The 18,072-nt window shown below is 43.4% G+C and overlaps 1 long non-coding RNA gene across 1 annotated transcript; it reads left to right on the top strand.

The window, feature by feature from the left end:
• Positions 1-3,926: 3,926 nt before the first annotated feature.
• On the top strand, positions 3,927-17,390 carry LOC147824085 (uncharacterized). The gene is made up of 4 exons (XR_015442940.1): positions 3,927-4,030; positions 5,698-5,821; positions 7,143-7,754; positions 17,217-17,390. It is a non-coding gene; the product is annotated as an uncharacterized LOC147824085 (long non-coding RNA).
• Positions 17,391-18,072: the final 682 nt, after the last annotated feature.

Here is an 18,072-nt window from a genome sequence, read left to right on the forward strand (position 1 = left end):
CAGGCTTAGGGTAGAGAGCTGAATATCAGGAAGGCTTTCATTTACCACTTCCTCTTTTTAATTTTTTTCCTGAATTCCTCTTATAATTCAATGCCAGGAACAGCTCTGCCTACTTTTCCAATCATTCTTGAATGGAGGTTAGTTCATAGATAAAATAAAATTAGATTAGTTTGGTGTTGTGTTTGAAGCACTGATTATTCAGAGAGGATGTGGCTAATTGGAAGGATTTGGAACAGAGATGAATCATAAGAGCAGGTTAAATGCCATTCTTTCATAATTAGGGTAATTAGAATTGCTAGTCACTTAATAACAACATCATTCACATAGCCAAAAGGAAGAAACAGCCTAAGTGTCCATCAGTGGATGGATGGATAAACAAACTGGCCTGTACCTATCTATAATGGAATATTATTCAGTCATAAAAAAGGGATGGAATGCTGATAAATGTTTCAACATGGATGAATACATTCTGCTAAATAAAATAACGCAAACACAAAAAGATGAGATTATACAGTTCCACTTATATGAAGTATCTAGAATTGACAAATTCATAGATGGAAATTCAGAGATGGAAAGTAGACTATAAGTTACTAGGGCTGGGAGATGGAGAAGTGAGGGATTGATAGAGTTTCTATTGGGGTGATGAAAGAATTTGGAAAATAAGTGGTGGTGGTTACATAATAATTGCTAATATTTAATGCCATGGAATAGTATGTTTCAGAATGGCTAAACCAGGCTTGGTGGCACACAACTGTAATCCTAGTACTTGGGAGGCTGAGGCAGGAGAATCACTGTGAATTCAAGGCCAGCCTGTGCTGCATAGTGACACTGTCTCCAAAAAAATGGTTCAAATGGTAAATTTCATGTTATATATATTTTTTCCACAAAAATAAAAAAATTAAATGCCATTCTTTTGTTAGAATATGTGCATATACCGATTCCCAACATATACCAACTTCCCACAATGAATGTAATCTCTATATACTGTGAACATGTACTAATAAAAATAAAATTGTAAAAATAGGATTTCTAGTCTTTCAGTGAGCTGTTAGTAGCTAACATCCAGTTTTCCCACAAGGCACACTCGTGCTACATATTTGATTGTTGTAAGATCATGTTTGTTAAAGGGCCAAGGTTACAATTGAGAGTTCCAGTTGAGTTTATGACCAAGCAAACAGCATGATGGGAATGGCAGAGGTGGCGGCCAGACATGTTGTAAGAGACAAGATGTTACAATAATCCTCACAGCTCAAGGCTCTGTGTCCCCATCAACAGTCCCAAAAAGAGGAGGCAGGAGGGAAAGCTAGTGATGTAGACTGCTATGTTAGGTAGCAATATTGTAGGCAGTCAGAGAGGTCTGGGCCTTCGAGAAAGTCAGTGCCAAAGATGAGAACACATCCAAGCTGTGGCTAGAGGGGCATCTGAAGAAGACAGAAGTCACTGTGGCCAGATTTGCATGCTTCCCTACAGGATGAATAGAAGCTTGAGATAACTGGTACCACCCTTCTGGGATTTCCTATAGATAGACCATGATCTCATTGGGGGTGGGCCATCCTCTCCCATCCACTGAAACCACTAAGACTACAGATTATACACCAAGGATAATGATGTCATCCATATACCCTTGTTACTATTGGGTCAATATTACCTAAGCGACTATATTTGTAATCGTATCACCTTTGTGACTTTGCTCTATAAAACTTCCTTTGAGAAGTGGGGTTGTTGGCAACCCATTAGGGACCCCTCCTGTCTCTCAGGAGCTATTCTTTTTTTTTGGTACATGGGATCGAACTCAGGATCTTGTGCTTGCGAGGCAGGTGACGGAACCACTGAGCTAAATCCCTGGCCATCTCAGGAGCTATTCTTATTCCACACTCCTATTCCTCAATAAATTTTCCTACTCTTAACCTCTGTTGTTCCTTAGAATTCATTTTTCGACTTGGGGGAATGCGAACCTGGTGTATCTGATATCTAGCAGGTTGAGAGTTACATTTATTTTCCTTATATCATTCCTATATCACCAGGAGCTGCCTCTGGACAGCCAACAGGCAGGGTGATGCTGTGCAGTGGGCCAAGCCCTGCCTTGAATGGTCAGAAAGACCTCAGAAGGAGGGCAGCCCCACCCATGGGCAGAGCAAAGGGCAGAACTTCAGCATCTGGGCAGTTTCACAGGTCAGGAACCCAGAAACAGGCACCTGGAAATGCTCTCAGACATCTTAGGAATATTTATATTTATATCCTCCAGTTTAACAATTTGTTTGCAAGAGATTTGTTGTTAGAAGCTGTCCTCTATTGTGATGATGTAACTTTCACTACAAACTTTCATAACAAGATTGCTAAAAATAAGGAAAAATTACCATCAATTTAGATGTCCAGCAATAACTAGTGTATGTTTTACAAAGAGTAAAGTAGCATGTAGCCTTTAAAAATGCTGTTGTGGAGAATCTGCCGAGGCATGCAGAGATGTTTCTGTTTTTGTGCATACTACAGACTGCTCCTCGGTCTTATTTCTGCTTATGGAAAGATAAAAGGAGGTTGCGCTGTCAACATTTTATGCCTAAAGCTCTGGGTGTTACCAGAACTCCTTTTGGTTGCAGAGAGAGCGCAATCTTTCTTTGGTTTGTTTCATCTCATGTTATTAAAGCGTTTCAATACATTCGTACATTTTACTGAAAGCGTGTGGGGAGGGGCAGTACTAGGGATTACACTGAAGACCTTTGTGCTGAGCTGCATCCCCAGCCCCCACCCCCTTTTAAAAAAATTTTGACACAGGATCTTGCTGAGTCACTAAATTGCCCAGGCTGGTTTCTGACCTGCAATCCTCTTGCCTCAGCCTCCTAGAGTGCTGGGATTATAGGTGTGCATCACCACACCCAGCCAGAAAGAATTTCTAAAAATAGTGTTGTGTAAATGTAGAGGCCAAAACTGTATCTTAAAAACTTTGGTGCTATTATTGCAGAGGAGCCTGCTCAGTACTAACTACTACATTCAGCTGGGTGTGGTGCTGCACGCCTGTAATCCCAGCACTTAGGAGGGTAAGGCAGGAGAGCTGCTTTGACTTTGAGGCCAGTTTGGGCCACCGAGTGATTTCAAGGCCAGCCCAAACTGCAAAGTGAAATTCTGTCTCAAAAAACCAGACAAAAATAGAAAATAAGTAAACAAATAAATGCCACATTCATTCATTCATACATTGAACATCTGCTATGCATCCAGCTTTGGTTTATGAGGTAGAGAGTTAAAGCCAGACAAGGCTTGGATATTCTGCAGGGGGAAGGTGGGGCCGGGCAGACCTACCAGTCAACCATACACGATTGTACATTGTACATAGTAATAAATGCTATTAAAAACTGAGTAGGAAGCCGGGCTTGATGGCACACACCTGTAATCCCAGCACTCGGGAGGCAGAGGCAGGAGGATCACCAGAAGTTCGGGGCCAGCTCTGCTACATAGTGAGTTTAGGGCCAGCCTGAACTACAAAGTGAGACCCTGTCAAAAATCCAAAAAATTAAAAATTAAAAACTGAACAGGAGAGACCAAGCCAGGGTAGAGGTGGCTGCTGTGGTTGCAGTGGTCGGGGAAGAATTATTTGTGAGAATCATATGCATGACCAGCCGTGTACAAGGCAGGTTGGAGGAGGTGGTGTGTAGTCCTACCCTTCCCACTCCTGCTAAATAACAAACCCTGCTGTGTACTTCACATCCTTTATAATTATATGCTGTGTGCCAAGCATGGAGGGATGCAGGTGGTGTATTATTTAGAAGAAATGTAATAAAGTTAGCTACTCTTGGCTCTTTGGTCACATGCAATCAGATCACTTTGTTACTTCCCGGAGAGTCAGAGGAAAGAGACCACGTCGCGTCGTCGCCGTCGCGTACTCAGTGCCGAAGTTGCTGCCTGGGGCGGGCACGCCCTCCCCTCCACTGGCAGGGGCCGCGGACTCAGGAACCTAGGTTGTGCCAAGCTTGCGTTTCCGCTTCCTCCGCCATCCTGTGCCAGACCGAAGAGCAAGATGCCTGCTGCTCTGCTAGAGGTAGTCTTTTCCTTCATCCACTCAGCCTCTCCCCTGTGCTGGACGCTGGGGAAGGCAGAGGTCTTGCAGCCTGGCAAGAGAGGCAGGTGATTAACAAGCAATGCTGAGAACTTACAGCAGCATGTTGTGAAGGCCCCGTGGGGACCCCGAGCTGGGGCCCCTCTCTCGGTCTGGAGGTGCCAGGGAGGCTTCCCAGAGAAAGGCCTGCTGGTTTAGGATGGGCTGAGCAGCTGAAAAGGAGTCAGTGGGGGGCCTCAGGGGGATGGAGGAAATTAGGGTTTAAGCAGCGCCAGAAAGGGACCCAGAGGCATGTCGGTTCTTCACCCATCAAGTCTTTAATAAAAAATTTTCAAATAGATACTGAAGGGGAGACGGTAATATAATGAGCCGACACACTCACCACTCATGATCAGTCTTTTGTCTATACTTCTCCATTGGGCCGGTTCCACCTCCCTGAATTCCCAGGTTATTTTGAAGCAAATCCTAGGCATCTTATTGCTTCATGTGAATGTTTTTGTAGTCACTCTCCAATTCCTGGTACAGTGTCTTTGCATGGTAAGCACTCGGTAAATAAATTCACTTGTTTGCTGAACTGCAAGGCCAATATTGAGAGGAAGAAGGCCACGTAGGCATGCCTGCGATACTGGAGTTTGAGCTCTAGTCTCTGAGGGTCTTGAATCAGGGAGTGATGTAAAGGGGTCATTATGCCTAAAGGGTTGAGGAAGAATTAGTGGAGGGAGTTACATCTGAGGAGAGATTTTAAAGAGGCTATTGTACAAACCCAGGCAACTGGATTACAGCTGTGTGTGGGACAGTGTCAGAAACTAGAAGTAGAAAGGAAAGAAAGGCAGGGGGGAAAGTCAAGATAGAAAAAGGAAGAGACAGGAAAGTGTCCAGTGAAAGAGAACAAAGAAAAGTGATGAGCCAGAGAAAGATGAAGGGAGGAGTTGAAAAGCAGCGTGTGCAGAGATGTGCTGAGGGAGAGGGGCCAGCACAAAGGGCCTGAAATGTTCACCCCACTGATTCTCCCCAGCCATGCCAGGCCAATGCCTGCTGGGAGGGAAAGTGTGCATTTCCTGCCAGCTCTCACTGCCTTGATGGGCAGAGTGCCAGCAGCACTCAAGGGGAGATGTCTGGTCCCCACCTCTCATCCGAGGAGGGGGGAGGGAGGAGGCAGCACACAAGGACAGTACTTCTCAGGTCCTTGGGGGGAGTCCAAGGAGTACTGGGCAGTGTAGGGGACGGGAGAATCTAGCCAGGAAAAGAGCTGCCAGGAGCCAGCCTGGGGGAGGGAAAGTGGCCTGCTGGGAAGCTGTTCAGGGCTGGGTTCCCTTCCAGAAAGCTGCAGTGGGAACAAGAGCCAGGGCTCTGGGCAGAAGACCACTGTCCCCGGCACATGGGAGTCGTGTTCATGGAATGTGTGCTGCTTAAGGCTATCACAGAAGTGGGGCAGCCCCTCTGCCCCTAGCGCATCCCGTATTGCAGATGTGGGCAGTACCAGTTGTTCCGAGGACCCCTTGCAGACTTTTTGGCTCAAGGCCTTGGGGAAGCGGGTCTTGCAAAGGGAGTAGTTTTTAGGCCCTAAAGCTTAGCAAGCAGGACACCAATATTCCTATTTTCTAAGCTGGCAAAGTTTAATGAGGTTTCATGATTGTCATCTCTTTCAGAGTGGGAGAAACAGGAGGCTGCATCTCCTCTTGAGCCAGACATCACGGTGAAGGATTTTCATAACCACAAGCATCTCACCCCAAACCTTCCTCTGTAATGTGACAAGGACAGAGTCCTTGAATGGTGAGTGGTGTTGGTTGCTGGTTGGTGTTGGTTTATTGAGCTCAGTAGATCTCCAACAGCTTCTTAGCATGGCCAGGGTAAGATTTGTTCTTGTCTCTCTTTATTTTTCATTTGGACCAGTAAGAGGCCACCACAGGAAGTATGTTTGCTTGGCAGACTCCACTTCCCCGGGTCATGGCTAACCCATCTGGACTGAGGTTGACAGACCCATTTGGGCAGAATCCCTACAGTTCAGGTTGTAAGTGTTCCCCAAAGCCTTGTGCTGTATGCTTAGTCCCCAGGCTGGTGCTAATAGGAGGTTGCAGAAGTTTTAAGAAGTGGAGCCAAGTATGAGGTGTTTAGGGGTCTTGGGTGTGTCCTAGAAGGTGGTACTGCAGCCCCATCCATTCATCTACCTATACTTCTCCTCCTGCACATGAGGGGAGGGATTCTCTTTCACCATTCACTTCTGCCATGATGCACTGCCTCACCCCAGACCCAGAGTAATGGGGCCAACCAATCATGGACTGAACCCTCTAAGACTGTAAGCCCAATAAGCCTTCTGACTTTATAAGTTAACTGTCTCAGGCATTTGTTGTAGTAATGGAAAGCTAACTAACACACTAACCTGGCTTTCAAGCAGCAACAAAGGTTGATTTTAGTTAGCTATGTGATGTCACTTCTATCCAGATATGGGGGCTTGCTTTTTATGGGGCTCTCTGGACATCCTCTGTAGACAGCGCTCAGCTGCAAGCCTGGGGAGATACTGTCCTGACCCAGGGCCCTGGAGAGATCCACCAATCATGTCTTTTCACTTATTTGTTATTCAAATAGACAAAAATCCCAATTTCTTTCCCTCCTTCCCCCCTGGGGCTGAGGTTTGAGCTCATGGCTTTCACACTTAGCTGCATCCCTGGTCCTTTTTTGCTTTTTTATTTTGAGATAAAGTCTTGCTAAGTTGTTAAGTTGCCAAGGTTAGGCTTGAACTTGTGATCCTTTGGTCTCAGCCTCCCAGAGCTGTGGGATTATAGAAGGGCGCCACCATGTGTGCTATCTCCCACACTCTTTACAGAGGCATTTGTATCAAAAGGGACATTAACAGGAACAGTACACAAAAGAGGCCCTTAGCAAGGAGTTGTTTACGTTGTTCATATTCTCTCAGCAAGAAACTGCACATCTCACTGAGAAGGAGCAGCCATGTTTAGCTTTCCTTGCCAAGAATCTTGAAAACAACTGACTATGCACTTTGCTCTGCATGGAGGACAACCAGTGACATGGCAGTTTCTGGGAGTGTCCGGTCTCATTTGATGATTTTCTCATTTCCCTTTCTGTCCTTCTACAGACACAAACCTCTGCCCTCCGGTCCAAACATCTGTGCTTACAGCCCCCAGTGGGACAATACAGAAATAGCTCATCATGGATTACCAGACAACAGTTACAGATGAGAATGTTTTCTCAGAAATGTGACAATGTAATTCTTGAGATTTACAGGTCATAGACATTTTTTAAAAAGAAAGCTTGCAACACTATGTATTCATTACTCTGCATGAATTAATTGAAGCATAATTTAGACTTCTGATTGCTCTTAGATGCTTCTGGTAGCACCTTCTGCCCATGCAAAAAACCTAGCCTGCCTTTTCTATCTATTGCCTGCCAGACTGCCACCTTTTTCTGTGGTTCTTCTATTTCTTAACAGTTAATACTTTAATAGTTTTACTTTGGTACCAGTCTCTGTCTAGTAGGCTCTTCACAACGTCAAATATTCAAAGAATAAGAATTTATAAAGTGAGTAGGCAATTGGAAGCCCTACAGTCTTTGACTGTCACCAGGGCAGAACTTTTGGTTACCAAGGAAACTAAATAATCCTATATTGTTTGAACTACTAAGTCAAAATTGTTATCTGTGCATCTGGAAGACCAGGGTCCTGAGACTCGCCACAGCTGCTGTTGCTGAGGTAGGAATCTTTTAAATTTATTTATAGCTTATTTTGTATTTATTGTTGACCTGGAACCAGATCCAAGGAAGAAAATACTACTGCATCTAGGTTTTACCCCATGTACACCAATAGCAGATGCCACAGTGTTTAGTACTGTTTCTATCTCAGCTTTCTGTGCCTTGTGAGTCAGTGCCCAAATAACCTTGGGCAGTTGGGAGGGTTGTGAAATAATCCAAATCCTAGGTGAGGAAACCACGATGTGAACAAAAGTGAGTTCAAACTCACTTAATGTTCCAAAGTTAAAACTGGGAGGTTGGACACTGCTTTCTGAAACATGGGATGTAAAGTAGAGAGGTAGTACCCAAGGAGCCAGCTTTCTAAGTTGGGCTTGTGGCACAAATTAATATTTAGAGCACACACGGGTAGGAGCTATCTTAACAGTATGGATAGGAGGTTTATTTTTTTCATCTATGTGTTTGAGCCTCTCTGAGGATATGCAGGGGAAATACAGTCCTCCCTGGCTTAATAGTTCAGGTTCCAAGTGCCCTGAGAGGCATTTATGGGATCGTCCTGACAATAAACATCATGTGGTGGAAAGAGGCAGAGCACTGGTTCTTTCAGGGTATGTTCTTCTACTAACTAGCACCTGTATGAGTCACTTTTCCTTTGCTGGAACAAATTACCTGACACCAGCAATTGAAAGGAGGAGGGGGTTATTTGGGTCATAGTGCCAGCGGATTTAGTCCTTTGTGAGCTGGCTCCAAGGCAGAAATGCATGGTGGAAGAACACAGGGGAGGAAAGCTGCTCAACTCACGCTAGCCAGGAAGCAGAAAGGAGGAGCTGCGGACAAGAATTCACCTTCCCAGGCCACGCCCCCAGTGACGCACCTCCAAACAAGCCCCGCCTCCTAGCAGCGAGTTCAGCTATGAATTCATCAGTGGATGAACCTGCGGCTGAGCAGTGTGCCCATGATCCGGTCATCTTCCACACACATGAGACTTCCGGGAGAACTTTTTAGGTCTAACCCATAACACAATTTATGTGACCTTAAGCAACTCACAACTTCTCCAGAACATTCCATTCTTTAAGTCTCTAAAATGAGGATATTTTACAAGTCTCTTTCTACTATAACATCCAGAGCCAAATGTGCTTCGTTTCATTCTGTGTCCTTTTCCAGAAAGACATATTTTCTTATTTATTCAATCATTACAATTGTGTGTCATCACTGAAATGGCTGTGTCGTGAGTCCCACAGGCTTATCAGCAGAGTTAAGTAAAATTCTTGTCTCTCTGGCTGGATACCATTTGCTCATCATGGTTTGAACCTAGTGCATTGTGTTGTGGTTAACTTCGAAAAAATTTGCAGGGTTTGGACTTAAATCACGAAGACAGCTTATTTGTGAAACCATCGCTGGGAGTCATTTGTTGTCACGTAATCTGAAAAAGCCATTTTGTCCAGTAGGACAGGACACAATAGCAAGAATTGACAGATGGAATTCCATCAAAGTGAAAAGCTTCTGTATTGTAAAGGAAACAATCAACAGTGTGAAGAGACAGCCTATAGACTGGGAAAAATCTCTGACAGCTAATATTCTGACAGAGAATTAATATCCAGGATTTATGAAGAACTCAAAAAACTTAACAGAACAAACAGTCTAAGTAACCCAGTCAATAAATGGACAAGTGGACTGACAGGTACTCCTGAAAAGAAGTACAAATAGTATTTTGTCTCAGCAATGAGAGAAAAATAACTATATAACAAGTATATAACATAACAAGTATATAAAAATGTTCAACTTCTTTAGCCATCTCGGCAAAGGCAATCAAAACTATATTGTGATTGGGCTGGGGATTTAGCTTAGTGGCTTGACAGCCTGCTGCATAAGTGCAAGGACCCGAGTTCGATCCCCAGTACCAAAAAAAAACAAAACAAAACTATATTGAGATTCCATCAAGCCTCTGTCAAAATGGCTGTCATTAAGAATGCAATGAATGCAAGCAAGGATGTGGAGAAAAAGGAAGCCTGTACACTGTTGGTTGGATAAAGTTATACCCCTCCCCAGTATGTTCCCACAAGAATTAAAGTCAGCATTCTGTAGACACCTGAATGTCCATGTTTACTTCACAGTAATTCACAAGAGCTGAGCTCTGGGAACAGCTTAGATGCCTGTCAGCTGATGAACTGGTAAATAAAATGTGGCACATATATACCATGGAATATTACTTAGCCATAAAGAAGAATGAAATCATGTCATTTTCAGGAAAATGGATGAAGCTGTAGATCATCTTGTTTAAGTGAAAGAATTCAGCACATAAAGACAAATATCACATTTTCTCTCCTATCTAGAATTGAGAGAGAGGAAGAGAGGAGAGAGAGAGAGAGAGAGAGAGAGAGAGAGAGAGAGAGAGAGAATATGAAAGTAGAAGGGACACAGAGAAGAGGAAGGGAATGAGGAAGAGAGGGCAAGGGGGGGAATAATCAAAGTATGTTATATGCATGCATCCATTTTTCTGTATAACTAGTATGCACTTATACAAAAGTAATCATAAAAAGACTTTTTTGTTTTTAATTGTGGTAAAAATCATATAACGTAAATTCACCATTTTAAAGTGTACAATTGAGTAGCCTTGAATACTTTCCCAATTCTGTGTGACCATTCCTGAAACCCAGTTCCAGAAAATTTTCATCAGCATCAAAGGTGACCCTGTGCTCATTAAGTAGTAACTCCCCGTTACCCTCTTCCCCAGGGTTTGGAAACAGGGATTTGCCTATTCTGGACATTTCATATACGTGAAATCAGACATTCAGAGTCCCTTTGTGTCTGGATTCTTTCATTTGGCACAATCTGTCCAAGGTTCATCCATGGTTCAGCATACATCAGTGCTACTGCTTTTATGACCAGATAGCATTCCACTGCAGAGCTACACCACATTTCACCTGTCCATTGATGGACCTTGGAGTTGTTTTTACTCTTTGGCTATTGTGAATAGCTCTGTTACGAACTTTCATATATGAGTTTTTGTCTGAACACTTGTTGTCATTTCTTTTGGTTGTATACCTAGACATGGAATTGGAATTGCTGGGCCATATGACAAGTCTATGTTTAATGTTTTGAAGAACTGTCAAACCATTTTCTAAAGTAGCTGAATCATTTTACATTATCCCACCAGAGAATGATGGCCTAGGAAGATATTTGCTGCTGTTTGCCTGGAATTTGGTATATGATGGGGGTTCTGGGATGCCAGCAGTTCTTACTTTGTCCTGCTGTTACATTTTCTGACCACGTCTTCTTGTTGGTTTTGCTGGCTGGCCTTCCAGTTTCCTGGGAATCCCATCTTACTCCTCCAAGATTCTTGCCTGCTAAGTATCCATATTGTTTCTCCTGGAAATAGCACCAGCCGCATCCTGGTTATCCTGTGAAGAACCCAGTCTTCACTGGGTGCACAACTGGTCGTGACTGCTATTCCAGATGTCCCCTCTGTCACCTGCCAGAGTGAGGGCAAGTGGTGCAGGGTCAGCTAACTGTGTTTTCTCCCTTTGGAAACAAAATCTTTTTTGGAGAAAGGATAGCAGAGATTTTCCTTGTGCTCCAGTTACTTGAATCCTCAGAATTGCACTTAGTTCCTGCCCCTTCTGAGTTCTGGTTGCTCAACTTTTTGTCATATTTGTGAACCACCTATACCCTTAATAAATTGCTTTTTGCTTAATGGAGCTAGAGTCCAATTCCATTGCTTTCCACCAAGACCTCGGAGAGATAGATAGAGAAGCCAGCCCAAATGCTTACCACTCTACTGGGACTCTGATGTTCCTCCTGTCATACTGAACCTCTTGTGTCTGCTGCCTGTAGATCATTGCTGATGAAACATGTATGGAATTAGTGAACTTGGCTAACTTACCTGGTGCCATGGTCTGAATATGTCCCTAAATCCAAGAGTTTTGGGAGATGGGGTCTAATGGTGATGGTTTAGGTCAGGAGGGCTCTGTTCCCATGGATGGGTTCATTTAATTTGGGAGAGTAGATTTGGTGTCTTCTGCTCTCCTGCCACGTGAAGGCATAGGTTAGTCTCTTCCCTGACTTCTTTTCTGAGGACGCAGTGAGAAAGCTCTCATCAGATGTTGGCACCTTGATCTTGGCCTACCAACATCCAGAACGGTGAGAAATACATTCTGTTCTTTACCAAGTCTGTGGTATTGTTATAGCAGAACAAAGGACTAAGATACTACTTTAAAGTACACAATTCAGTGGCCTTGAATATTTTCACAGTTCACCATCCGTCCACCTGATCACATCACCATGGACGTGGGACTCCTGTCTGAGCCCAGCCTGTGCTTTTCATGTCCATTCAGAGTGGACAGATGAGCGCCTTGACGCCTCCTGAGGACTACGATCAGCCTGGTCCTGATTCTTTTCTTTCCCTTCCACATCTGTGCTTATGAGTTCTCAATATGCTTCAGACCCAAGGCTTGAATGATTTTTTAGTGGAGGATGGATCACATCTTTTTTTTTTTTGGTACCGGGGATCAAACTCAGGCCCTTGTGCTTGTGAGGCAGGTGGCGGAACCACTGAGCTAAATCCCTGGCCCGGATTTTATACATCAATTTTATGTACATCTTTATCATGCATTGCAAAGATCATGGAACCCAGGCTAAGAACACCTGGGCTCACATTCCAGCTTTCCTACTCATACGGTCTTGCATAACTCTTTGAACTTCTGAATCTCGCTTTGCTTGTTTCTTAAATGGGAGACATAATTATTCCTGCTTCATTCACTTCTCAGAGAGGTTGTAGGATCAGGTGACCGATGTGACAGCAACTCAGCTTCCACCCACCTGAGTTTTTCAAAAGCCTTTATCTGAACGCCATGTATATGATGTACATGGCCCAGCACCTGTTTACAGTAAATACAGCATGAGAGTTGAATTAATCCACTTCGGGAAGGAGATGTTCCAAAGCTCGATTAGAGCTGTGACTAAATTTGTGATGGGGTGGGTGGGGGGAGGGAGAAGAGCAGATCTGAGAGCATGTGGTCTTGTTATTTTGTAGTCTTGTTCTTTGGCTGCTCTTTTACATCTCTTTTATACTGGGCTGAATTTTTTGCCACACTAAAAATCTGGGTTTTTCTTTCCTCCCCCAGTTGCAAGTGGAACTGGGACTGCCTAAAAGAGCAGCTGAGCAATTCATCTGGCCCTGTGGCTTAGCCAGAGGTGTAAGTCCACTCGAAATGAGATTCCCAGTGACATCCAGGCTCCGGCTGGGATGTGGCCATTTCACGAGCACATGTTACAGGCATTGTGCTCAATTTGCATGAGAGCTTTTGCTGAACCCAGATGCCTTGAGCTCTGTACCAACTGCCTGAGCAAGCTGCCAGTCCCTCTGCCCACCATCCCCAGACAGGAGGGGTTGTTGAGTGGCCTCATAGGTTTGTCCAGGGTAGAACAAGCCAGCTGACAGAGGCTCACGCTTTTGGAATGCAACAAACACCAGGAGGAGTATTGGTCGTTGTTGCTAATTAAAATTTTATTTTTATGCAGATACAATCTATACACAATAATACACATAGATCTTTGGTGTATACTTGGATGTACTCTGTCCAGTGTGTACACTTAAGTAATCAGCTCCCCAGTCAAGATGTACCAATATCGGACATTCCTGTCACTCCAGAAGCTGTCCTCTGGCTCCTGCTCTCAATTCCTGCCCCATCTAGTAGACAATAGTCCTGACTTTCATCACCTTACATGAATTCTGCCTTTTTGATAGTTTCATGTAAGTGAAATCAGGTAGCATGTACTATTTACTCTTGTATCTGGCTTCTTATTTTGGGGATTTATCCTTGTTTTTGCATATATCTAGAGATCATTATTTTTTAACTGCTGAGTAATAATATTTCATTATATAAATATACCATAATTTATTTATCCATGGTTTTGAAATTTATCTTTGTTGTTGTGTATATCAATGCTCATAATTTGCTGAGTAGCATTTCATTGTACAAATACACTACAATTTGTGTATGTGTTCTTTAGTTGAGGAGCTTTTTGGTTGTTTCCTTTTTTTACCTACTTGAATAAAGCTGCAAAAGGATTCCTGTAAAATTTTTCATGGGTTTCAAAAGAATCTTATGGATGCACTTATGGGTATGTTTTACTGACTAGTGAAATCGTTGGGTCATATGGTAGGCATGTGTTTAACTTCATAAGAAACCTTCAGGTCTTTTTTACATAGTGATTGTATCATTTTACATTCTCACCAACAATGTATGGTGCTCCAATTGTTCCACATCCTCACTCACACCTGTCTTTCTTGTAATCGTTTTAGTGAGAGTGGCAAAGTTGATATTTCATACAGTCTGTGGAATTTTAATGGAATATCTACTTGCTACACGTAAGTCTAGGCAGGACAGATGACAGCAGTAGGAGGAGACTGGTAGCAATTAGGGTTCTGACACACTAATTCTCCCTTTCTCCTCCATTCTCTCCTCCCCATCTGTCACCAAGTTATGCTAATTTCCCCTTCACAATCTTAAGGAAATCTGACCCTTTTCTATTTTCAGAATTATCACTCTTGTTAATGTTCTGGAAGTTTCTACTTGGGGATTGAACCCTGAGCCTGGACCAAACTTCAATTTCTGTTCCAGCAGTAAAGTGTTTGTTTGTTTGTCATCCTGAGGGTTGAACCCAGGGCCTTGCACTGAGCTACATACCCATCTCTTTTTCTATTTTTATTCTGAAACAGGGTCTCAGTCACTAAGTCTCCCAGGTTAGGCTTGAACTTGCAATCCTCCTGCTTCAGCCTCCCAGTATATTGGGATTATAGGTGTGTGCCATCACGTCCAGTGTGAAGGGGTCTTTGAAAGGAAAGACTATCAAGAAATGTCCTGACTTCTACTTCAACTCAGTATTCTGGCTTTCTTCAGGATTACAATTTTGTGGAAGTATAATCAGACATCAAGGCTTTTCAAATGTTAGAAGATTTCTAGCAGTCATAGCACTTAATCTGGTGATCAACGAGGCTTCCCCAAGAAGACTTCACGGTTTTGAGGCTAAAAGCTCTCTCCCTGCAGATCCTTAGGCGATCATCTTCAGACAATCATTCTTTTAGGGGAGCTCTCCAGGGTCCTGGACTCTGCCTGAAGGTATCTGTGACACTGACATTCATGTTCCCTGCCTGCATGCAAGCACTGTCTCCAGGGGACTGGGACACTGGCCCGATAGCAACTTTAAATTTCAACTCAAATCCTGAGGTCCATGACTATCTTTAAGATGACTCCTCTACTTCTCCATCTCTTCAGCCACTATGTTAGACCAAATTAGCATGGACTTTCAACTCACTGCTTCTGAAAGCTTGAGGTACTAATGAATCGATTGAGGATCCTCTTCAAAGGCAGTACCTGATTCCAAGTTTAAGAAGGGGACCACAATTCTGCATTTCCAACAAGGGCCTCTCTGAATCTGATGCTGCTGACCTGTGGACCACACAGACTAGAAAGGCTCTAACTCATCTTCCTGCTTCCACACTTGTCCATCAATGCTAGAGTTGTCACTTTAGAGACACATGACATTTCTGTGGTTTCCAGCTGTGCTGAGAATAAGATCTAGACTCCTTATTTTAGTCAGAAAAGCTCTGCTGCATGGATTTGTCTCTGTTTATCTTCTTTGCCTCCACGGGGGCCCCTCATTTTCTACTCCAGCTCCAGAGAGTTTTGAGAGCACATTCAAAGGACATGACTGTTTTTTTCTCAGGGTTTTGTGCATGCTATTATTTCTGCTTGGACCTCTTCTCTGTAGGGCTGCCTCCTTCTAATTCATTAGGGCTCACTTAAACATTACTTTCATAGAAACAGCCAAGTAGATATTAAACCCCTGAAGAAAGAAATATGTCTGTTTTGTTCACTGCTATAAACCCAGCATGTAGTATACACTCAATGAATATTTCGGTGGATAAGTATAATCACCACAAACTCTATCCAAACTCATCTCAACTAACAGAGTTTCTCACCAGTTTCAAATAGGGGACTTGGTTTTCTCTCAATTATTGTTAACTTCACTCCCAAATAATTGCTACAGTGTTCTAACTACTATATCTTTAGGATTTCCTGCTTGCTTATTCATCTTACTCTCCAACACCAATTCATGAACCTGAAGCAGTATTTATTTTGTTTTATTCTCCTGTTTAAAACCAATAATTCTCATTTCCCATTACTATTGAATAGTGTCCGAGCACTTAGCAGGATTGATGGCATTGCTAATTCCAATTAGTAATGTTACTAAAACTATGCCTGTTGCAGTGAGATTTTTTGAGACTCCTCCATCAAAGTGGAGTCTCTTTCTCCATCCCTTGACTATGAGCTTGCCTCATAACTTGCATTGGCCAACAGAGTGCACTGGAATTCACAGGGTGCCTGTTTTAGGCCTAAGCTGTGAGAGGCCTTGGTGCCTTTACTCTGGCTCAAAGCATCCTCCAGAACACAAAGCCTGGACAAACTAGTGGAGCATGGGAGATCTCATTGCCCTAGCTGAGCTCATCTCTCAGCAGCCTTGTTTGCGTTTGTGGGGAAGGAGTCCTATGACTACTTGCGTGTTTAGTTATCACTAGACAATCTCCCAGGTATCACAGCTTGTACTCAGGGTTCCAGTTAACTCCAAGAGAAGGATGCATGGCAAGATCACCAGGGGAAAAAGCCACTGGAAAGAGCTGGAAACATCGTGGTGTGGGCTCCCTAGTTTCTCCCTCCAGGCCAGGAGGAGGATGGCACAGTACTCACGTCTGCCTCCAGCAATGAGATCCAGGAACACATCACAGTGTTCCTGTGTGGGGAAGCTCACTGAAGTCTCAGTAACCCAGGCATAAGGTGCTCATCTGACCATGTGCAGTTACTGAAATGCCAGCCCATGTACACCACAGAACTGTGTTCCTGTATGCAGAACAGCCTTGTCAGCTGGGGTGGTAGACAGGAGAGAACAATGGCCCCTTGAGTGTCTAATCCTAATAGCCAAAATCTATTAGCACATTACCTAACACAATGAAAGGGAAATTGCTTGTGTTATTAAGTTGAGGATCTTGAGATGGGAAGATTTTCCTGGATTATCTAGGGAGGGAGGGAGAGAGGAGGAGGAGGGAGGGGGTGGTCAGAAATGATGCACAGGTGGTTTGGGAAGTAGAGTCGGGGGTCATGAGCCAAGGAATGCCAATGCCTCTTGAAGTTTAAAAAAGTAAGAAAATGAATTATGCTGTTGAGCCTCCAGAAGAAATGCAGTCCGTCTTGCTGATTTTAGACCCTAGCTCTCCAGAGCTGTAAGAGAATATATTTGTGTTGTTTTAAGCCACTAAGTTTATGGTAATTTGTGACACCAGTAATAGAAAAATGAATACAATTAGTAACACAGGGCACATTCCAAAAGTCAATTCCCAAGTATCAGCCAAGGGTCAGCTCTGCAGCACAGACCTATGATGTTAACTCTCTCCTGTTTACGCCTACAGCCAGCCAATCACCAAACACTGGAGAAGGAGCAGCCAAGATCTGCAGGACTGCCAACCCCACCCACAACAGCCTGCAGCAACACAGGAGAGCTGAGCCAGGGCCAAAAGAACTTCAATGATCTTGCTTCGGGCAATGTTATTATTGTGGGTGATGATAAACGTTCCTCATATTAAGCCAGTGCCCACTGAGTTTTATCATGGTTTGCTATGTGATAATAGCTAAGTAGTTTGTGGAATTCAAAACTTCCTTTAGAGTAGAACTAGGGAGGTAGCTCAGTGATACAGCACCTGTCTGGCAAGTGTGAGGTCCTGGGTTCAATCTCCAGCACTGCAAGAAACCAAACAAACAATAAAATTTTAAAAACCCAAGACTTTAAGTAGGAATTTATGGGCCCAAACCACATATTCTATCTTATCCCTTGTTCACAAACTTTATTTTATTTATGCCAATCTATTTAATGTTACAAAAACAATTCTTGTTCTGTACTTAACTTTGTGTCGTTTGGGAGCCAGGCCTTTTCCATCCACAGGCCGGCCTAGTATTTCAGAGAGTGACTGACAGGCATTTGGCATGCATTCGTGTGAACATCCAAGTTTCAAGTCTAGTTAACTGATGCCATTTGGAATTTGGTTAGGAGCATGCAGTATGTTACTAGAATTAAACAGGCTTGTAAGGCACTGCCATCTGTAAGCTCTCAAAAGAACAAATACTTTAGAAAAACAATTTCCTCTCTGCTGAGAAACTAGAGTTGGTGTGAGAGCTGCCAAAGTTATTATTTTTTTATTAGTAAAAGGGAGATTTATTGATTGAGTGCTTACGGAACTCTTATTTCTCCAGTCCCAGAGCTAAGCTGGC

The sequence above is a fragment of the Heterocephalus glaber genome, unplaced genomic scaffold, assembly GCF_053883595.1.
Source record: "Heterocephalus glaber isolate CG9 unplaced genomic scaffold, H.glaber_assembly_v1.0 deba00001555, whole genome shotgun sequence".
Taxonomy (NCBI): Eukaryota; Metazoa; Chordata; class Mammalia; order Rodentia; family Bathyergidae; genus Heterocephalus; species Heterocephalus glaber.